The following is a 22,713-nucleotide window of genomic DNA, read 5'->3' on the forward strand; positions in this document are numbered from 1 at the left end:
TCAAAAATGTATAGGTTTGCTAGGTTTCCCAAGATGCCCGCAGAGCTAGGGTTCAAAAACTACAGCTAGACATTTTGCCAAAAAAGGGTCAGTTTTCACTGTGAAATTGAGGTGTGACCATGTTGTGTTTTGCGCCGTTTCCTGTCACGGGCACTAGGCCGACCCACACAAGTGAGGTACCATTTTTCTCGTAAGACTTTCGGGAACGTGGCATTGGTGGAAATTTGTGGATCCACACAGATTCCGGAACTTTCCACGACAGAAATGTGGGGAAAATGTATTTTTTTTTACAATGTTTTAGGTTTGCAAGGGATTCTGGGTAACAGACCCTGGTGGGAGGCAGTCAAGTCACCCCATTTTGGATTCCCCTGGGTGACTAGTTTTCAAAAATGTATAGGTTTGCTAGGTTTCCCAAGGTGCCCGCAGAGCTAGGGTTCAAAAACTACAGCTAGTCATTTTGCCAAAAAAGGGTCATTTTTCACTGCGATATTGAGGTGTGACCACGTTGCGTTTTGCGCCGTTTCCTGTCGCGGGCACTATGCCTACCCACACAAGTGAGGTACCATTTTTATCGGGAGACTTAGGGTAATTCAGGTTTGTAATGGAACTGTTATTATCTATTGACTTTCGATGCATTTCTGCCTTCCAAATGAAAGACATTGTGTAAAAAATAAGTCATTCTAAAAAATGACTGATAATTCTCATGCTAGTATGAGTATTCACAATTTCAGAAATGTGCAAATATCTACTGTTTCTAAACTCTATATTTTGTTCCCATTTCAGAAATACATAGGTGTCTTTCATACCGATTTTTCCATGTACCCATTTTTACAGAATAATTACTATATACCCGGTACATAATAAAAAACCATTGCAAGTTGCTGCTCAGTTTTTGGTTCTGGGCTCGTCGGGTTCTTGGTGAACCTACAAGTCCTATATATCCCCACAACCAGTAATGTCCAGCGGATGCAATGGTATATTGCTTTCAAAGAGCTGTCATAATTAGAAGAAGTTACAGGTGAAAACGTTGACACAAAAGGCTGTTTTTTTCAACTAATTTTCAATCTATCCAATATTTAACTGTTTGTTTCTATACAAAAAACCTTGATGGATTTACACAAATGACCCCTTGCTGAATTCAGAATTTTATCTTCTTCTCGAAAATGTATAGCTTTCCAGGATCCATTATTGCTTTTGTACCCATTTCTGCCATTAACTGGAAGGAGGTCAAAAGCACAAAAAATAGCAAAAATAGGCTATGTCCCAGAAAAATGCCAAAACTGTGTAAAAAATGTTGGGTTTCTGACAAAAGTCTGGTATCCCCAAAAAGCTGGGAAAATGGTGATTTCAACCCCACAAACCCTTTTTTGATAACATTTGCAGGGAAAAACCCAGATGCTTTCATTTGCAGCCCGTTTTTCCAATTTTTCCGAAAAAAACAAAATTTTGCTGTGTTTTGGCTCATTTCTGTGACCCCTCCAGGGAAATCCACAAAGCCTGAGTACCTTTAGAATCCCCATGATGTTGGAAGAAAAGAACGCAAATTTGGCGTGGATACCTAATGTGGTCAAAAAGCTACAGGGGCCTAAGCGTGCACTACCCCAAATAGCCAAAAAAAGGCTTGGCACAGGAGGGGGGAAAGGCCTGGCAGCGAAGGGGTTACTTCTTCCATTTGATATCTGGGAAATTGCATTCATATATTTGTTTACCTATCCTTAAGAGTATTGAGTCCCCTTTTGGAATAGTGTCCTATTGCTTGTGTGAAGTTAAACACTGTCCGCTACCTCTTCCCAGTTATCAGAGATGGTAACGATGACATGGGTGTCATCCACATAGGACAATACCTGGAAACCAAACGACTGTACTAATTTTGTCAGTAAGGCAATGTATAAGTTAAATAGGGTGGGATGAGGGACAACCTGTGAGGAACTCCACAGGGATGCTTAAAGAGAGCTGATCCAAAGTCCCCACAACTAACTGTGCACGTTCTATTACACAGGAAGGACTCCAACAACTTGAGGGCTGTATCCTTCAGTCCACACTGCCACAGTCTTTGCACCAACAAAGATGGAGAAATACCACTTTACAAGGGACTTATCTGTAAATTAAATATTCCAATCAGGTGTAAGCCAATTTTACCATGTTTTAGTACTGATTAGCAGTGGTAAACTGTACATATTCGTTAGGCCAACAAAAGCAAATTCAGAACCCTGAAATGGCCTCTCCAATTTCAGTCAATGTTATGGGTGTGTCAAGATCAATATGACATATTGACTGAAGGGATTTAACCGGAAGGACTGCAATAAGCAGATTCACCAATGCAGCCTCAGATGAGCATACAAGGACAGATAGTAGACAGCAAAGATCTCAGCTGAGCCCTTTACTTCCATAAATGTATTACTGTTCTCATCAGTTATACTCATGTGGAGCCAAACAGTGCAATAGTTTCCTGGGTTTGTCGCCGGTTCCATGTTTTCTACTCTTGGAGGCCATTCAAATCTGGCAGGTCTTGTCCATAGATGGAGCTCTGAGTTGAGCCCTGGAGAGCTTGCGTTGTCTAAGGCATGTAAGGTGCGGGCGTGGGTCTTGCTGTAAGGTGTTCAACCTTGAGCAGCTGTATTTCTAGGGGGATTATTTGGGCCTCCTGGTTATGTTTATGTAGTTAAATGTGGGCCATGGCCTGTCCCCTTATCATAGTCTTGAAGGCTTCGTAGACAGTGACGACTGAGAAACCGAATCTTGGTTGATTTGGAAATATTCCTTAATGTCTGCCTCTAAGTATGTCTCTAGGTCGCTGTTCATGAGACACAGACGACTGAACCACTAACTTCTCTCAGTTTTGGAGCCCTTACCAATAATGTCAACAATCCTGGGGAGTTATTCCACATGCCCTGTGGAAAAATCGCTATGTCCTGTGTGCGGTGCCAATATTTAGTCCATGCAGAAAAAGGAGTTGTGTGCCATGGAATTAAAAGTGAGGGCTCTCTTGTCTATGTGCCAAGTCCACCGCATGATGGAGAGACCCATAGAGCCTCCGTAATCTCATAGTTTGGAGGAGTCTCTTGTTGGCCTGGCTTGGTAATGTCCAGAATCTTGTCCAAAACGTCATTGAAATCCCCGCCTATAAAATGTTTGCATGGAGGTAGATCCACTTACATTTCATTCAAGCAGTGCAGCGTGGTAGCCAAAAGGACTGGAAGGGCATATACACTCATCAAGGACCATCCTTGTCCATGTAGCGACCCAATAACCATGGCACACCTCCCCACGGGATTGGATTGGGAGCGAGCTACTGAGATGGGAACTGATTTATGTAGTAATGCTGCCACCCTCCGTGAGCTGAGCTGTTAGTAAAGCCTGCATGATAGACCCTGTAAAATCCATGACAGAAGCAGAACCTGCAGTTATTGCCCTTTAAGTGAGTTTCCTGCAAGAGAAGGTGGTCTGGGCTATGTTGTTTAACAAATTGCATTACTGCTCTCCTCTTGATCTTGTTGTTAAGATTGTTAATCCTTCATGACAAATTTGTTACGTAATGAGGTTTATTATCAAGTTGAATCTAGTCACTGGGCAATATTGATAAAGTGTCAGAAAGCAGTCTTGCTTGCTTTGTATCATGATAACATTCAATGAAAATGATTTACTGCAAACCCCTTACCTTACCAACATCACCCCACACTTCTGTCACAGAAGCATCTGCCGCCCATTACAACTAACCTAGAGGAAAGAAAGAAAAAAACAATGTTAATCACAAGCTACAGCTGTCGCCCCTCGAGTATATTGAGCTACAAAGATTTCTGGAATGTTTAGACACCCTCTGTCCCGCACTTTGTAGTGGTATGCCAGGCATGACTCTCCCCAGGTATTTGCCTACAGTATCAGATAAATGGCTGAAAGGCTGAAAGGTCCCCAGGAAGAGAGAACCAAGACCATCACTTTGCCTTCCAACATCATTTCTAAACGTACCTCACAAAGACTTGTCTCCTTTCAAGGTGGAGATATCACACTGCGGAGTGATCAAGGTCTTCCTGATCTTCTGTCACATCTGTATTAACTTCAGTGACGGGGTCGTCCTCTGCCTATAGCCATAGTCAGCTCCTCGAGCCTGCTCCTAACCTACAGCGCCAACAACCCTTCCATCTTTGTTCTCCTTCATTCCTAGGTGGGAGATTCACTGAGGTGCCGAGGGCCGGGAACTTTTGGTGTTCTTGTGTACATTCAGCCAATCCCAAACACTCTCAAGGCTATCGAAAAAGTATGATTTGCCATTGTGCAGAACTTTTAGATGGTTTAGGAATCAAAGCATATATATGTAGTTCAAGGCTTTCCATTTTTGCGTGACTTCCAAGAATGATCAGCATTGCTGCTGCACTATAATCTGGAAATATCATTGTGGGACTTGCTCCAAAGGATGGGACACCCCTCATTGTTGAAGTTTGCGGAATTATCTTGGTCTTTATATTTAAGAAATCTTAAAATAAAGGGTGTAGGCTGGGTACCCGGAGGGGGTTTGGTTGTCACGGAAGGGTGGGCTATTTCAATTATGAAACATTGAGACAATTCTTCTTTGGGCATACATGATGATTCCCATGAAATCATGAACTGAATGGGATGTGATCCCTCTGCTCCTTTGGGTATCCCAACAATGCACATGATGTTCTGCCTGGAACTGCCCTTGGCATCCTCAGCATGATCCTCCACCTCCGTCGTAGTTCTAAGGAGTTGTTACACTTGTTTCTGGAGGAACTGCATGGTGTGCTCTTTTCCAGAAATTCTACCCTCAGTCTCTGTCAATATGTGCATGATGTTTGAGAGATCTTGTCATAGGACGATAATATCTATGCTGCCCCTACTAATTTTAGTTTTTCAGAGATGTATGTGTATCACTAATTGCCTGCAGGAGGGTCAAAGTTGAATCTCCAGATTTATCTTCCTTCCCAGATGAAGCCAATGATTTCTCTGTTGTGGCCTATTAAATTTATCAATAGCAGCCTGGCCTCCAGCCAGCCCGAACCAACCTTTCTCGTGAAGAAGGGTGGGGGGTGGAACACATATGCAGCTCTAGAGATATTGGCCCATGCAGGCAGTAACAAAAGACTGGTACTTTAGTGGAGAATTATCATGTATATGGAGTCTCGGTATGCCTAGTTTTCCGCCAGTACGGTTGATAGGTGTGGAGAATGCTGCTGGATTCAGCTGAGCCCACCTGACAGCAGCACACAGCGGGAGGGCATGAGCAGCTCAGGCCTGGGCTTGTAGGCAGCCTCTAGACATTCAGTCTATACCTTCACCCAAGTCATGTAAAGCTAATTGAGGGCCTTTGTTTGTGCCGGGGTATGTTGACTTTGCTGTGCCGGGGTGTGGTATATCCAGGTTAGCAGAACCACAAGCTTTCCACTCCCAACTCTTGTTCAAGCAGGCTTCTGTTTCCAGTGTTGTGAAGGTCCAGCAGGCTAATAAAGTGGACAGCCTCACATGGAGACCAGTTATACACCCCTCTGGCCAACAAGAAACAGCCTGTGAAGCCGCAAAGGAAATGGCAGGAACTCAGCACCATCCTGGCCCTCGGCCTCTGCCGGGGACCCCCGTTGTCGGGACAGCAGTGAGTTGTTCATAGCCATGCCATACCACCCAACCATCCACTGTTAGAAATGGGATTTCTGGTTGGCTAGGGCAAGCGCCTAAGCCAGGCTGAAACCCCGACTCTAGTCGGGGCAAGGGAGTTACACACTGAAGATAACCCCTGCTCATCCCCTTGGTTGCTTGGCACGAGCAGTCAGGCTTATCTAGAGGCAATGTGTAAAGCGTTTGCGCAACTCACGCACACAGCAGTGACACAATAGGCACACCACAAAAGAAACACTACACAAGGTTATATAACAAAGCCTTCATATTACTCATAAATCACATTAGGGCATAATCACATGTATACACTGTGCCACCCGGCACTAGTTATTACTTTACAGGGGATTATATACATTACAGGGCCAATCGGGCCACTGTCATCACCATTAACACACACAAGTAATGAGGAATAAATACAACCAGTAACTACTGGTAAAGGTGCTCTTAGAACCACACATTAGGTATCAACATCCTGTCATCACCTAGGTCCACATATTATGCCACACATAATACAAAAGAAACAATTGATGGACGGAATGCTGGACAATGCAAACATTCACCCCCAGTCACAAGGATCTGGGTTTAATCCATCATTCTTTTACTCACCACACCACCCCAGTTTCGACCCAGCCCTATGCGAATCAGTCTTGACCCTGTTCCTTGTGGGAACAGTCCAGCCCGAACTGCCAAGCCAGGTCCTCCCTGGACTGGAAACAAGCATCCTGAGACCGGTTTCAGGGCATCACCCTTCATCAGCCAGGCTAGCTTGAATCCAGTGGAGTAGTGAACACGGGACCCACGTCTGGGCGTACCCTTCCCACTTAAGGCAGCATATGCAAAAGAAACAATAATCACATTAGGCCCCTCTTAGGCGTAAACACAATGGCCCTCAGGCAACAATGTGCCTCCATATGCCTGGGGCGCACTGGCCCCCTAATGGCAGTTCCATCGCCTGTGGGCTCTATACCTGGACTGTCGGGTAGTTCTGTGGAGACACCTTGCTCCACCCAAACTCGGGGCAACACCAAAAAGTGCCTCAGGACAGTCTTCATCGTCAAGGGAGGAGGGAAGCCGTCACCGGACTCCCCCTCCTCTGCCCTGGCTCAAATGAATGATGGTCCTGCCCTCACGGCGACCAGAGCTTTCTGCAAGGGAAGATCAGCCCCACTCACCAATCCTTAGGGCTGAGCGAGTCTACCCACAGCTGTGGACCGTAATCCCTGGGTGCCAGGAGGATTCCTACCTCTCGTCGGCTCCGCTCTCTGGGGACTGCCTCTCTGTCAGGCCACTCTCTGGGGAAAAGGTGGAAAGGGGCAGAAGGGGGCCAGCGAGGCTCCGGTCCTTCTCCGGTTTGTCCGATGAGCCTGCAAGGCTCTGACTCCTCTTGCTGCCACAACAGACTCAGCAACACGCAAGGCTCTCCTCGTTGCTATGGGAGCCCCGCCCTTCAACCACGCGCAGACCTTGCCTGTCTTCCGGCGGCGCCGCTTCACAATTGGCTCCTCATCTCGGGTCAGCCTTCCCTTGGTCAGGCAACGGGCGCCTGACTTCCTGTTTTGCGCTGCAGCAAACACAGCGCTTCCCACGCACTGTCCCGATCAAGAGCGCCTCTTCAAGCTCGCCCTGCTAATCAATGGAAGAAGAAGGGGGAAGATTCTCCCGTAGATGCACCAACATGCGCACTGGCAGCCTCCTTCTCCTTCCTGGCCTTACAAGCAGAGTTGAAGCCCCTTCCTCGGGCTCTGGAAATGCAATTTAGAAAAGCGCCTATCACACGCTGTTGATGTGTGGCCCAGCAGTGAGGGGCACAACCCTGACAAAGGTGCTCCTCACGCTCCTGGCTTCCAGGCCACACAGGGCAGAGCTGGGCCCAGGCAGGCCAGCTCACGGGGCCCTTCAGCATTGGGGGAATCCCTTGTGGCGGTTGCTCTTGGTGCCCAGCAGTCGTTCAGCAACACAGCTCCCAGCAAGTCTCCAAACATGGGGTCACAGCCCCAATATTTATATCACAAGTGTCTTTGTTCTTCCCCCTGGCACAGGGCTCTGTGCCCAGTCCAAACCAGTTCTGGGGGGTACTTACACACATATTTTCACTTTAACAATACTCTTATTGTTAGTGTAGGCTCTCGTCCCAGACACACCACAGGGGGATGGAGCCAGCATTGTGGAAGGCAGGCACAGTCCCATTCAGGCCCAGGTGCTACTCCCCCCACCACTCCAAATGCAGAATGGCCTATTCAGCCTAGCGCTGACTCACCCAGCCCCTCTGGAGCCACTGCTCCTCCCCAGCCCCTGTCACTCCAGAGCCAGACAGGCAATACACATCAGGCAGGCACAAAGACACATAGCACAAAGAAATACCCACTTCTAAAAGTGGCATTCCTAAAATAGGGATAATAAATCTGCGAACACCATTACACAGCATTTATTACCACTATTCCAAACGTACCAAACTTGATCACGCTACTCCTCTCATATCAGGAATTACCACTGAAACAAATATCAGGGAATCCCCAATGCATTCTTATAGGAGGGCAGCCTCACAGTAGTGAGAAACCAAAATGTGAGTTTGTTACTACCAGCGCATGCCACACAGTTAAGGCACATGTCCTACCTTTTACCTACAGCGCACACTGCCCATAGGGCTAGCTAGGGCCTACCTTAGGGGTAACTGATGTGTAGTAATATGAGAGTCATAGACGTGGCAACCACTTTATGTGCCATGTCACAGCGGCAGTAAACTGTGCGCGCAGGCCCTGCAATGGCACAAGCCTAAGACAGGTTTGAGCGCCGCAAGCCCACCAGTAGCATTTAATTTACCGGCCCTGGGTATCTGAGATACCACTTTACAAGGGACTGATAGGTAAATTAAATTAGCCAAACAGGTGTAGACCAATCTTACCAAGTTTACCATAGAGAGCACATGCACTTTAACACTGGACAGCAGTGATAAAGTGACCAGAGTCCTAAAACCACCAACACCAGGTCGGAAAAAATACCAGGAGGAAGGCAAAAAGTTCAGGGATGACCCTCCAAAAAGGGCCAAGTCCAACACCCATCCACCATCTCAAATAATCAGGGCCTCGGTCAGTCACCACTTTAGCCAACGGGAGTCTCGTGTCCCTTTGGATGGAGCGAATAACTGGAGGATTATGAAGAATGCCAGGGCCGCCAGTGGAAGTCTAAAAAGAAGTGGCTGCCCTATTCACTAACCAAGCCACACACCCTATTTGAGTCTATGTGACTTTGTTCAGTGGTTTGTTTATTTGAAGGCTTGTTGGTCTGGACTTCAGGGTGACCTGAGAAGATTGCCTGTAAAACCAGCTGCAGTACTGAGAATAGAGGACTTTACTGTGCTTAAGGCACTTTGGGGGTGTGCAGTCTAATGGTTTAGCTTTACGGTGTCAAGAAAGTTGTTGTGATTGGCTGCTAGTTTGGAAAAAACTAGAAGCTCATGAGAGTTTCTCTGGGGGTGTGTAGGAATAAGACCATTTGGCTTGGCTCTTTTTGAAAATCTGAATGCAGGTTATAGCTTGTATTCCAGCTGCCTGTAGTTTGCCTGACACCCAGTTCTGCTGTCCCCTCTTGATCCTGATATCCTTATGGGAGTTGTCATTCGTGAGCATTCCTAGTGATATTGGAGCCAATTAAGCTTGAAACGGGAGCCCAATTCCAGGCAACAGTCACAGTTAAGGTGGGTTGCTGTTTTGAGGGACCACCTATTTACTGGGCAACCTGTACTCTGTGGTTTAGCCATGCAACGATGTTCTACGGTGGCTGGGTCATTATAAAACAGGAACATTTGCTTCTTTGTTTCCATTGTGCCAGTGGGGGTCATTTGTTGAGCCAGGGCGCATCCACCATGCTTTGGGGCCTGGCATTGGGGAAAGGAGAGTAGCAGGCCTTGAGTTATCTCAGCTTGCTGCTCATACCTTACTAGAGGAGTGTCCTCCAAAAGCTGGGCTGCTGACTAATGATGGGGATTATCGAGTTGCCAATAGAATGCCCATTCTTCCGTGTGCAGTGTTTGGTTTCGGATACTACTGTGGGGATGGGTAAGGGCACCAGATGTCATCAGTGTTATCATGCTCAAGTCCTGAGCTTCCATTCTACAATGAAATGCATTCTGGGAATTGCAGAATAAATGTAAAATTATTAAATATAGACTTCACCAAAATAGACACAACATTTTTTAGAATCGTAGTAAAGGGAACATATATAGCACCTCATTACGAGTGACTCAGATTTGACTAGTTCCCACCTCCTCTCCCAAATTACCTCTACAGGAATTCAGTATTTATGGAGGTTTGGGAAGCAAGCACTGATGGACTTTGGCATCAATATATGACGATCTCTAAGGACTGAATACTACTAACATTTTGAGCCCACTGCCCCTTGGAGGCCGATGAGCACATCCAGAGGGGTACACAGCTAAAGTTTGAAAAGCTGGTTGAATGATGATCCTTGATTAAGAACTCCTTCCAGGCTCGGAGGAGTTAATAGATTTAATCTTGTGAATTCCCAACCACCAAGGGCTGTTGCACTTCCTTCTTTTGTCCTGAAGAAGACCCTACTTGATGTATCTACAAACACATATATATACTGGGTTGAAATTTCGACGTACAACCATCTCATGTACTGTCTCACTATAGCAATTATTTTTAAAAAATAGGACTAGCTAAAGTGAAAAACCTGAAAAGGATGGAGAATGTATGTTACTGTCTTATTTATTGTTTGAATTTGAAAGGTCACCCATTTGTACTATGTGTCACCACAGTCACCCATTGAATTGTCTGTGTATTTGTTATTGTGTTTTATTTGTCAGACAGCCCCCATTGGTATTATATTTTTGTATAAAATTGTTTACACAATTAGCGGGAAAAATAGAGAAACAAAACAAATACTTTAATAAATATATATATTTTTGATAAAAACGTATAGAGGTGTGGTACATTCATAAAAGTCTAGTACAAAATCACTATTGATTGTGAAATAAATAAATAGGTTCTGCACCAGTACCCGTGGTACTTACAGAACGGAACCACTTGCATGTGAATGACACAACAACAGACCAATGGGGGAAGAGGGCTGTGTGAAAGCTGCTATCAGTAAGTTTATTATACATATAATTTTATCAAAATCAAATGGTCTTGAGTTATGGCAGAACTAAAAGGAAATGTCTGTCCTGCAGTGAATGGCCTTGGGGAGGTCCTCCGCAGGGCACAAGTCCTAAAATAAGAAGCGGGGGCTTAACAAAGTTAGGCAGTATGCATGTGACATCTTGGCGCATGACATCACCTTGCATGACATTACGGCACGCGGCATCGCAACTGTGACATTGTTACCTCCCCATTGCATTTAGGTGTGAGGCTCCTGATAGCTCCCAGCCAGGATACTCCAGAAAAAGGAAGCCTGATGGCCTTTAACTTAGGCCTTTTTCATTGGCCCAGTTGGAATCTGACAAACCCTCTCCCCACGTGCACAGTGCTACTTGAATCAAAAGCAGCCAACGTGCAAGCGCTGCTGAATGTGCCCAGGTGTTTGAAATTTACACTGGGACAAGTTTAGCATATTTCTGTGGAGCTCAACCTCATGGCAGGGTAGGCGGCGTCCACCCTGTGAAAAGAGTGGGTAGACACTGTCTACCAGGGTGTACCCTCCAGGGGCGTAACACAGGCCCCCGCAGCCCCTATGGTGCGGGGGCCCCAAGCTCTAGGGGGCGCCCTCAGCACAGAACTCTAGCTGCAGAGCACCTAAATGAGCCCAGAGGGGGCCCCTCCACAAGCCTTGCAGGGAGGCCCCCTCGAGTTTCGTTACTCCAGTGGTACCCTCGGCTTGTGCTCTGGACTCATACGGCTCCTTTCGATTGGCATCGCCTACATGTCTTACCCAGCAACTGGCCCAGATTCAGAGCATGAAGTGTCTAGGATAACTAAACAGATTAGCAAGTAGGTTTCCAACCACTTGCTTAGTATGCAGATCGATTTGTTGCCATCTAACCAACTTTTATTTAAGTCGGTCTAAAGTTGTAGTGACCAATGAGAAAGCCCAATTTATAATATTATTCTTGATTTTTCAGTTTCAGCAGTAGCCACTTCTAATTTTATCAAGTGAGCTGGGACATGCTACAAAGCAGTCGGTGAAGACCACCACTACAAGCAGCAGGCAAACACAGATGCCTCTTCACCCCCACAAAACAGAATCTCGCTCCCCACCGACAGTTTTGCTTTATTTGCCAGTTCGTTCAACTGAGTAGTAGAGTTTGTGAAAAGTGGTGCGCATGTGAAACCTGGCTCCCCACCAGAAATGTATTAATTAACAATTGTCAGGGCCACCTGAATTATGAGATTGTGCAGGTGTGGCGATTTTCGCATAATTATAGATCTACCGCATTTGCCACATAATCCATCATTTGCCGTATAATCTGCAGCTTTTAATAAAAAAAATAGTTTTTAGCTCAAACAATTCAAAAGTTACTGAAAACGCAGCAACACACATTGCAGCGCAGTGGAAAGTTCTTTGCAAGTGTTGACTAGTTACATTTTTGTTGCTTATTGCTACATTTTGGTTTTAAACTGGCACTAAAGAGGCACAACTATCGCCCAGACAGTGTTAACAAGTTTAAAAATCACAAAATAATTAAATCATACTATCACAAAATGTGCTACATAATTTGCCATTTCTTGCTGCATAATTTACATAACCCTGCTGCATGATTTGGCCCTCCCTTGCCACATAATTCCAGTGGCCCTGACAGTTATGTGCCAGAAGTAAAAGCACCATCCAAGAGTACTGTCACAATAGATAAAACAGCAAAGCAATTTCTGCACCATTGAGTGTTCCATCGTAATTCCTATTCCAGAAAACGAAGTATCAGAATCTTGTGTCAAAGTGTCTGGCAGTCAGTTCTTATTGGAAAGATATTGCATGACCAATGATGAGCATTTTTCTACAATATATGCAAGGAGTGAGTAAAGAATGTTTGTTCTATTGGGTTTTCCATAGATTTCTGCCAATATTTAAAGAAGGGCATGTTGGTGCCATTTATGTACAGGAACCATGCCACTGTTACTGGCTGACGTGCTTTTTGCCATCATTATTGTCTGGGAGCGCAGCCAACGCTAATGCTTGTAAGGCCAACTTGTCAATCAGAGGTTGCCGCGTCATTTGTACCCGGAAGAGCCTTCAAGACTAATACCAGGATGTCCATAAACAGTAATGACAGCCAGAGCTGCACGTTTGATGTGTTTAAAAGAGCAACAGGTCTTAATGTTACACTGCAGCACTAGAAACAAACATGATCTCAGATTTCCTATACGTTCTCATTAGTTTCACTTAAATGGCCTCTTTGCTTCCATAGCACCATACATATGTTTAACATTGTACAGCGTTATTGTAGGAGTATTTGTATAGCGCATGGCTACCTGTAGGCGTCCCAGCGCTAGCAGAGGAACCAGACAGATCACAGCAGTTTTGAAGGTGGGGTTTTGAAAGAACCATGTTTTCAAAAGTTTACAAAAGCACAGGAGGTTGGGTTCTGAACTTAAATGGAGGGGGAGAGCGTTCCACAGCTTGGCGGAAGTATAATGGAAGAACCGGCCACCACTTCTCATCCTTTTAATTTTGGGGACAGAGGCTAAAAAGAGATTGGTTGATCGGAGGCATCTGTTAGGACGATAGGGGGAGATGATGGAGCGAATGATGGAAGGGCCTTTCTTTCGGAAGGACTTATGAGCAAGGACTTGAATTTTATGCTTTCCATAATCGGGAGTCAGTGCTAGATCTTCAGGGCAGGTCTTGCAGAGTGGCTGTTGGGAATCTTAAGGAGCATACGTCCTGCACAGTTCTGAATAACTTGCAATTTGTTTGTGGTATCCACTGGGGCTCCCAGATATAGAGTGTTTCCGTAATTGAGGCGGGAGAGGATCAAGGCTTGGACCTTGAGTCTCCTTGCTGAGAAGGGGAGGACCGGGAGGACTTTGCGGGGCATTCGTAGAATGTCATAGCAGGAAGCGGCCAGTTTCGTCACCTGATGATCAAATGTGAGTGACCGATCTAACCACATGCCCAGACTTTTGATCTGGTTTTTGGGCGTGAGCGGAGAGCCGAGTCAGCTTGGCCCTGCTGATGCAATGTCAAAATTGGGTAAATTATCCAGCAGCATAAGCTCCATCCATTTAACAACTCTTTCCAGGCAGGGGCCGAAACAGAGCAAGGTGTCTTCTGGGTGATATGGGGCCACCACTAATTGGGTGTCATCGGCGTAGGTGACAATTTCAATCCCGAAAGGGAAGACAATCTATGCCAGGGGACTCATATAAACATTAAACAGCGTCGGGCTCAAGGAGCCCTAAGTGAGATACGTTTAGAAATGTTGTCTCCTTCAAAGACTTGGAAGGTCCTATCCTCAAGGAAGGACTGCAGTCAGGTGATAACAGCGCCCGCTAATACAACATTCCTCAGCCTGCGGACCAAGATGTCGTAGTTGACAGTGTTGAAGGCGGCACTGAGGTCCAATAGGATGATAGCTGTCGATCCACCTTGGTCGATAATCTTTTTGTACTTTTTTACCACTGCCAATAAAGCGGTTTCAGTCCCATACTCGGGGCGGAATCCAGTTTGCGAGGCGTGGTGTATATTGTAAGATTCGAGGAATGTAGAAACAACTGAATTTACATGTTTTTCTAGCATTTTACTGATCCCAGGGAGAAGGGAGATGGGGGGTAGTTTCCAAGAATGTCAGGATTAAGGCTTGGTTTCTTCAATAGCGCCTTCACCATGGCGTGTTTCCACAGTGGCAGTACTAGTCCGGTCAAGATAGAGGAGTTAATCAGCTTCAGTAACACCGGGAGGACTACTTCCCCAGCCTTACTTAGAAATTGAGGGGATGCCGGGTCACTGAGAGAGCCGGATTTTACAGAGATGTTTACAAGAGTGTCCATATCCATCAAGGGAACTTCCTTGAGAGAGTACTCACCCGGCGCGGAGTCCTCCATAAACGACAGATTATCAGGGGAGGCGGGGGTGGGAAGAATTGTATATCCTGAATTTTATTAGAAAAGAACTCTGCCAGTTCATCGCACCGTGCAGGAGACCCCTTGTGGGGGGCATCCATGACCGGGAGTTTTAAAAGATGCTTCCCAGTCTTGAAGATTTCGCAGGGGAATTTGATACTGAGTTAATTCTTTCCTCACAGTAGGATGCCTGTGCATCTTTCATTTTGGATTGATATATTTTTATGGAGTCCCTATATTTCTGTTTACTTATTATTACATCATAGTCTCTTCTCCATTTCCTCTCAAGTCTCTTGCAAATTTGTTTGTACTCATGCAGCTTGGGGGAATACCACAGACAGGGGTTATTCCTAACTATTTTATGAATGAATTTCTTAGGTATTACTAGGTCCAGAGAGGAATCGATCCAATGGTTACATTTGTAATTCGTAGCAATGGGATTGGAGTAGGGGTGGACGGAATTTGTGTAGTAGCGCTACGCAAAGCTCCGCGAAACGGTAAAAAATCTCCGCGAGCACGCAGAAATTCCACAAACACGCAGAATTGCTTGTTCGCGATGCTTTTTTCCTGTTTGTGAATGCTGTTTGCGTGCTCGGAGGGAAATATATCGCGAACACGCATTTTGAGAACGCGAACAAGTAAAAAATTCCGCAAAGCCGCGGAATGCAGAATTTTGGGCATTCGGCATTCTCCACGGAGAGCGAAATTACCCAAATTCTGCAAATTCAGCGAGCATAACGGAATTTACTGCCCAGGCCTAGATTGGAGTCTAAAGTAGGCATTGAGTTTTTCAGAGCCGATTTCCAAGAGTCCAGAAGAAGGTTGGACCAAGAACGTTTACAGTGTCTGGTTGTGCTGCTGGCAAGGGGGGGTTTCGGGATATCCCAGGAGAGGGGGATAAGAAAATTGTCTGACCAAGGCATTGGGATCAGGTCTCCTACTGAAAGTTCCATACTGTTAGAAAAAATAGGATCTAGGAGGCGCCCTTTCTCATGGGTGGGTCCGGTGACATTTTGCTTCATCTGAATAGCTAAGAGATTCTGGACTAGGTCAGACACTACTGGGTCCGAGGGATCATCAAAATGCAAGTTGAGATCCCCTAGTAGAGTGAAATTGGAGGGGGAGCTTGCCAAGTTGGTGATGATTTCTGGTAAAACTTTAAAAAGTTGACCATGGGCTCCGGGGGGCGATATATAAGAACACCCAAAAAGGTATGGCTGGGAGAGAGCTTGATGACAAAGAAAACATTTTCACAATCGGGTAAAGTTTAGGGACGATACGGCATTTAAAACACTCATTTAAAATAATGGCAATGCCACCTCCCTTCCCATGCTTCTGGTCTCTCCTCAGGATATAGTATCCCGGTGTAAGACATTGCACCAGGTCCGGTTCTGACTCATTGTTGAGCCATGTTTCGGTAAGAAACAACACATGGGGTCACGCCTCTTGAGCAGAATAGAGATTTGAGTGCCGTGTTTGGGTAAAGATCTGCAGTTTAAAGACAGCATTTTCTAAACTGAGGAGGTTGCTGGAACTGGGCAGAGTTTGGGGTTAGGGAGCGCTTTATAAAAACAGTGTGGACAGCTAGGAACATCCATAGCTGGACAGATGGAGTGTAGACATTTCTCGCTAGGAGAGCACCTCAATCTCAAGAGTTGCTCTGATGAGTAAGTGTGTGGACTTGTGTTGAACCAGGCGGGTTCAACCCTGGCCCCGGTCGGGCGCAGACGGGCGCAGACGGGCTCACCTTTGGTGCGCCGCCAGCACGCCCGCTGTGTGCGTCGACTGCGGTGTGTCGGCGCCTTTGCCACTGTTTATAGCCGGAAGCCCTAAGTGATGTTGGAGGAGACTAGAGCATCTCATCTTCAAGATGGCTGCCGTAAAATGGCCCAGAGGAAGTGAGTGTAGAACACTCTTCACAGAAAGATTCTCCCTCCACTCAATCAGCAGCCTGGCTGCTGCGGTGGACCAGGGAAAAGGAGAGGCACGAGAAACACGTATGGCATAGTGAGCGTTATTAAGTGGTTAAAAGTGCAGAACAGGCATAGGTTTAAAAGCACAAATTCAAAGTGCAGTCTTTAAAACATGATTATTGATACACAAAGCTAAAATAACGTAATAGTGAGTATAGGACAATTGACACCAGCTACGCTGAGTGAGCTACCCTGTCACAGCTTAATCAGTGCCCGTCGGCCCCATCACCCCTGTTTATAACCAGATGCCCTGAGTGATGTTGGGGGAGACTACAGCATCTCACCTTCAAGATGGCCACCCTAAAATGGCTCAGAGGAAGTGAGTGTAGAACAGCGTGGTTCTGAACTATTCATAAAAGGGTCTGCAAAATAGAAGATTTAATGAAATTTGGAAGATGTCCATGACCAAATTAGCTGTCTGTTGTGTATTAGGTAAACTTGTATATATGGCCATCGTGTAGTCAACGAGTGGATTTGATGTGCTGATTTTTATCTTTTTTAAAAACTGTCTCTTTTTATGGCTGTATTGACTGCCGAATAATAATAATAATAATAATCTTTATTCGGTTTTTGACATTATAAAACCATAAAAGATATCATGACATGCAAATGTTCATAATAAGATTTGTTAAGAAAAATATGTTTAGATAAACAGTTAAAAAAGAGCATGTAAATAGTTAGGTAATATAAAAATTATTTCACTATTTTACAAGTTTTTTCTGTGCCTCATAATACACTTTAAAAAATTCAGTACATGATACACTGTGCATTCAGAGTCCAAAGTTTGAAGAGCCAGCATAGCTGGACGACATTGTCTATAGCCCCATTTCTTTAATAGAGGAATTAACCAAATTTTTCGATGGGTATGAAAGAATTTGCAAAACAGTAGTGTATGCATGTTAGACTGTTGTGAAAGATCGTCACATGGACATGGTTCCATCTGAGTTTTCCAGTTATTTTTTTCCGGAAATGAAACTAGTCTGAAAAAAAGATTCATTCTGAACCTTGTTAGGAGCATCTTTTCATAAGTTGTAAGCTCCATGGTCAGATATAGCTGGATCTTCAGAGACTGCTGTGTCATTATTGCATGAGTAGCTGATTTTTTCGCAATCACTGTTGTCAGTCTAAGGGATTCCAGGTGACTCAAAGCAGCTAGTTTCAATTCCTTTTTGGATATTTCCTTCACCTTTTCCGGCATGTGATAGTATTTTTCTAGACCCAGGTCGCAGAAAAAGTGTCTTACATAGGAGAGCCAGGCTATTTTATGAGCGTGGTCCAGATCCATAGTGTCGCGTAAGATGGTTTTAGTCAGACTGTTTTTTTCTGATACCCATACTCGCCTCCAAAGCAAAATAGGTTGGATTTTTATTAAGTCTTCGATATATGGGATTCCAAGTTCTATGTGTGAGGCATAGATGGAAGTGCCTCTTGGAGTTGATAAAAGGAACCTCATGAAGATATTCTCCTCTTTTTGGACGGGGCCGGTGGGTATATGTCCCCAGAGCCCTGCGCCATATAGAGCAGTGGCTTGACATTTCGCAACATAGATCTGTAACAATTCTACCGATGGTCTTTTGCCGAGTTTGTTGGAGAATTTCATCAATGCCATAATTGCTCGTTTAAAAAGATGTCTCCTGGCCTCTACTGCCGCTTTCCAATTCAGGGCGTCGTCGATCATGATGCCTAGGTAAGGATACTGTGAGGTCTTTTCAATTCTCTGTTCCTTTAAAAAGATGGACTTTGTTGTTTTTCTTGACCCGCCAACTACCATAACAAAAGTTTTTTTTAACATTTATGTGGAGGTCCAGGGCACCCATGAAGTCTGCATATTTAGATAGAGATTTCTGCAGTTCAATGGGGGTACGTGCTAGGATAACTGCATCGTCCGCGTAGAGCAGAGCGGGGATCGGGCGACCTTTTGCTCTTGGAAGGTCTCTCCCTCCTCTCAGCATAGATTTTTCTAGGCCGTTGGTGTACAGAGAGAAGAGGAAGGGGGCAAGGACGCAACCTTGCCTCACACCCCGCTCTACCCTAAATGGCGATGTCAGTTCTCCTTGTGTCCCGTACCTCACTCTCGCCGTGGCTTCGCTGTATAGCTCTCTCAGAAAGTCCAAAAGCGGGGGATCTACCCCCATTTCTCTCAACAGTGACCAGAGCCTTGCGTGCGAGACGCAGTCGAATGCGGAGGACAGGTCCACATAAACCATATAAATGGAGCCAGGTTTTGCATGGGTATATTTTGAAATTAACAGGCTTAGATTTAAGGCTTGTTCGACGGTTCCAAAGCCCTCCCTGAACCCGAACTGTAAGTCTGATAGAATGTTTTTGTCTTCTACCCATTGCTGTAACTTTTCGAGAAGGACTCTGCCAACCAATTTGCCCACAGAGTCGAGGAGCGAAATTGGTCTATAACACTTGGGGTCTTGTCGGTCCCCCTTCTTAAAAATTGGGACCATGATAGAGGATGACCATGACTCTAACAGCCCAAGTTTCATTGTTGCTAGGCAAACTCTGGTGAGAATTGGTACCCAGAGATCTGGAAGATGTTTAAATAGATCTACTGGGACCCCGTCAGGACCTGGAGCTTTCCCACTCTTACTTAATGATAGCGCCGTATCAATGTCCTGCAGCTCGACCTCCATTAAGATTGGATATACAACTGGGTTGATAATGGAATGATGTTCTTCGCTCGTAGATGTCAGTTTGAAGATTTTTGAAAAATGATTTACCCACACATCCTCTTCAATGGCCACATCTATTTTTGGGCCATTGTTTTCCGTTAACAAAGGGGATTTGACTATTTTCCAGAATGCCTGGCTGTTTTTCTGGAATGCACTTTTGTGCAAAGCCTTCCACAAAGATTGTTTCAATTCTTTTTTCCTGATTTTTCTGGTGGTGTTATACTCCCGTCGAAGAGATTGGATATTAGTAATATCTCTGATTGGATTTCCGAGAGCTTTTTTCAGCTTAGTGTGTGCCTTGGTACAATCTTGGTTAAACCAACCTGTAGAGCTTATGGTGTTTCGTTTAGGTGTTTTAGTTAGTAGTTTTCTCACTTGGTCTATTATTATCTTGTAGTTTTCGACGATTTCATGCATCCCTGCATGGGGATCGAGGCAGATCAAGATGTTATTATAAGTGGATTCTACTAACTGTTTTGTAATGATATTGGGGTCCAGTTTTTCCCATTTTATGGTAAATCCGTTTTTTTTCCCCAGTTCAATCCTGTTCTGTGTTAGGGATTTTGCTATGTTTACCATATGTGTTCTTAGGTGGTTTGTTTGGAAGTTTATTTTTAAAGCGGAATGATCGCTCAAGGTGTTTTCCAGGATTTTAAAGTTGTTAATTTGTTCTTTGAGGCATTCAGTTGTTATTATGTAGTCAACAGTGGTCTTGTGGCCCCTTCCTCTGTAGGTAGGTTCCAGTTTGTTATTTGATTGATGAATGGGATTTACAATTTGCAAGTCCAGATCGGAAAATAATTTATTCATGGCTGATCCCACGCTTGAGTGAATAAAGTGGGCTAAAGGGTTCTCGAATTCGTCCACTATTCCACAAATATCGTTTTTGGGGCAGGGATGTAGGTTAAAATCACCACCCCAAATTATGTTAGCATATTCATTGATTTGCTTGGGATGCCTGTGTTCATTTATTTTTCCTTGTATTTGGGAAAGAACAATCAAAAAGTTGTCATCCGTTAGATTATTATAGATGTTAATTAATGTTACGGAGAGCTTTTTCCCTATTTTGAGCGTAAGGAGCTGGAAGTTTGAGAAGAGGTCTACCTTGGTAATCTTCAGGTCAGAGATTGTGTTTGCTAGGTAGATGGCCAATCCCCCTTTAGGTCTACCTGAAGTACTAGGGAGGGCAGGAGATGTAAATGTTTTATATCCCTCGAAATGTATAGGTGTAGTTGACCAGGTTTCTTGTAAGCAGATGATTTGTGCCTCCTTCAAAAAATCTGCTGCAGAGCCGTCCTCTATTTTGTTTCGGAGACCCGCCACATTCCAAAAGATCACAGAAAGCTGTGAAGAGGTGCAGTCTGGAACGATAGCTTCTGTTTGTACAGCCGCTGAAATAGGGATAGATGGTGCCGGGGTTGTTTGTGGGGACTCCAAAGATTTAGTCATTAGTCAATCGACCATTTCCAGACCACTGAAGCGATTCATGGTCGGTATGCCTAACCAGTTTTGCCCCTTGATGGTATCTCTGTAATTAAGTCCATGTAATTGGTGGGGCGGTCTCTCCCACTGCTCCCAATTTCTGGGTCTATTTTGTGGGCCCATAGTCTGCCATGGGGCTTCTCTTTGCTGGAGATTCTGATTTACTGGCCACCAGGAGTTATGAGGGTCACAATGTCGTAGCGGTAGTTTTGGACCGACAACCTCTAACTCCCAGGGCTGTGGAATGGGTTTCCGCCAGATATTATCAGTGTCGTATAAGATGTTATTGTTGCTGGATCTTTTTGGGTAAAAGTAAGACAACGATCTTATAGTGATCACCCCTGCGGTGTTATTATGTTCCCAGGAGCAGATGTACTCAGCTATTGTGGGGTCCTCAAATGTAATTACGACACAGTCTCCCCGAATAGTTTTTTTTCTATGGCCCACCCACGAGGTCCTACTGACTGATACTATTCTGGCTTTCCAAGGTGGCGGAACCGGACGGTTTGTGTTCAACCAATACTGGACCTTGTTTTTCAATGACCAGTTTGGTTCGGTCCCCTCACCTGTAAGCTCCGGGACCCCTGTCATGACTACCACATATGGGCATGCCTCAGGTGGCATGTTTAGGGTGGGTCTTTGCTCAGTGGTCCCTTTCAGGGGTCCTTTGATTTTTAATGCCTGCGTGTTTGTTGTAGCTAGGTTTTTGGGGGCAGATATACTAATGCTTGGAGTATTTAGTGATGATAAAGGTTGGGGATTAGTTTGTGGGGGAATAATCAAGGGTTTGGGAATTGGATTTTGTGAAGTAAGAATGTTTGGTACTGTTGGGGGTTTTAGTGAAGGTTGTTTTTTGGTGTATGGAAGAGATAAAGTTGCAGGTTGGTTAAGTGTCGGAAGAGCAGTCGTGGGATTTAAGGCTGGTTTCAGAAGAGCTTGAGGGGATATAGATTTGATAGAGCCAGAGATTTTTATTAGTTGACTCTCGATGTTGGTCAATCTACTTTCTAATGGGCGAATATAAGAATTTAAGAGGGAAGCTATTTCTTTGGTTAGTTTTGATAGGTCTCTTTCTTTGCCTAGATGATGTGGGCTTAGGGAATCTGGCGTAGAAATATCTTGGAGGGCATGTGGTGGCTGGTGAATTTCTATCACGTTGTTATTTAAGGAGACAGAGTCATGGGGCAATTCGAATAAATCTGTATCTCCGACCAAAATTGTATGATCAGTTGATTTGGTTTTTTCAGTTTGATTTAAGTTTTTCCTAACGATTCTTTTCTTTATGGCCCCCTCCCTCCTCCCTCTCTTTTGCCTTACTTCTTTGGGGGTTGGATCAAGAAAAATGTTTGGGGTTTTTTCTAGGTCGCTTTCTGCAAGGGATATACTGAGTTGGGAAGCTGAAAGGTCTACGGTGTTAGGGAGGCTAGGTCTGTTTGCAGCTGTATCCCTTTGAGGTATCCGAGGCTGTATGACCGGAGATCTTGCGGTTGCTAATAGACCCATTGAGGATCGACGCGCCATTGCAAGTTCTGTTGAGACCCTCCCCTCAATTAGACTTAAACTTTGGTCTATGAACGTATTAGCTTTTGCGAGAAAGTCATCCATTGGGCCTAACAATTTCTCTCCTATCCCGTTTTTTTTTGATTTTTTGTACTTGCTGGATCTCGTATTCATTTTCGCCGGGATGGGTACAAGGGGTATTTTATGGGACAGCTTTAAAATTAGCAGAAGCAAGTCACGGAAGTAGTAAATACCTGCAATTTGATGATCTCGATAAAAAAGCTTTGGCGGATGGGCCGGGCCGGGCTCTCACGATCTCGAACGGCCTCAAACGGCCCGCTCTTTGCCGAATAAAGATTATTAAATAAATAAATAAATAGTGGCGGGAAAACCAGGAAAATTGTTTTTTTTGCATGCAAATCCTGGCTGTAGCACATC

Source organism: Triturus cristatus, chromosome 8 (assembly GCF_964204655.1).
Source record: "Triturus cristatus chromosome 8, aTriCri1.1, whole genome shotgun sequence".
In the NCBI taxonomy this organism is placed as follows: domain Eukaryota; kingdom Metazoa; phylum Chordata; class Amphibia; order Caudata; family Salamandridae; genus Triturus; species Triturus cristatus.